General features: G+C 40.9%; 1 non-coding gene across 1 annotated transcript; it reads right to left on the bottom strand.

The window, feature by feature from the left end:
- Positions 1-766: 766 nt before the first annotated feature.
- TRNAC-GCA (transfer RNA cysteine (anticodon GCA)) lies at positions 767-838 on the bottom strand. The gene has a single exon. It is a non-coding gene; the product is annotated as a tRNA-Cys (tRNA).
- Between the last annotated feature and the right edge of the window lie 276 nt (positions 839-1114).

Below are 1114 nucleotides of genomic sequence, written 5' to 3'. Positions count from 1 at the left end.
AGGAAACTGATATGGAATTTATTCACTGTAATTGTAAGCCAGATTTGTTGTCCAGTAGCTAAGTCATGTCCTACTCTGTGACCCCCATGGCCTGCAGCATGCCAGGCTTCCCTGTCCTTCACTACCTCCCAGAGTTTGTTCAAAGTCATGTCCATTGAGTTAATGATGCCATCCAACCATCTCATCCTCTGCCACCCCATTCTCCTCTTGCCCTCAATCTTTCCCAGCATCAGGGTCTTTTCTAATGAGTCAGCTCTTTGCATCAAGTGAACAATATTGGAGCATCAGCTTCAGCATCAGTCCTTCCAGCGAATATGGGCTACATGATTTTTAGGGCTCAGTGCAAAATAAAAATTCATAGCCCTTAGTTAAAATAGTATTAATAATATTAAGACAGCTATAGCAGATCATAAAACCAAGTGTGTGGCCTTCTAAGCATGGGACCCTATGAGACTATACAGGTCACATAACCATGAACTTGTCCTGTTGGTTAGTCACTGGTCCTGTTGGTGAGTTGTGGAGTAAATGAGAGAACATTTTGCTAGGGAAAATATATCTAGATGGAGTATCAAGATAAACAGGAGGGTAAGAAAATAGGAAAAGGAAAACAATCAAAAGACAGTGGAATTGTAAAGTGAAATGAAGTCACTCAGTCGTGTCCGACTCTTTGTGACCCCATGGACTATAGCCTACCATGCTCCTCCGTCTGTGGGATTCTCCAGGCAAGAATACTGGAGTGGGTTGCCATTTCCTTCTCCAGGAGATCTTCCCAACCCAGGGATCGAACCTGGGACTCCCGCATTGCAGGCAAATGCTTTACCAACTGAGCCACTAGGGAAGTTCAAAAAGCTTAAAGAAGCCTAATTATTGGGAATAAAATTTTATGGTATGTAAAACAAAGTGGAAAAAAAAATCATCCATAATACTTAACAGATAATAGCTAGCTAAAAAGATAATAACAGAATTAAACCAAAGATGAGTCTACATTTTCATCTTGGATGACTAGAAGAGAAAGCAAATACCAACAACAACAACAAAAATCAGAAAGAGGAGCTGATTTTAAGGGGACACTGGAATGATGCTGATCTTAATTGAGGGATGCCCAAGTACAACA

Source organism: Bos indicus, chromosome 3, assembly GCF_029378745.1.
Source record: "Bos indicus isolate NIAB-ARS_2022 breed Sahiwal x Tharparkar chromosome 3, NIAB-ARS_B.indTharparkar_mat_pri_1.0, whole genome shotgun sequence".
NCBI lineage: Eukaryota > Metazoa > Chordata > Mammalia > Artiodactyla > Bovidae > Bos > Bos indicus.
The sequence above is the reverse complement of the archived record's forward strand: the minus strand, read 5'-3'. Positions and strand labels throughout refer to the sequence as shown.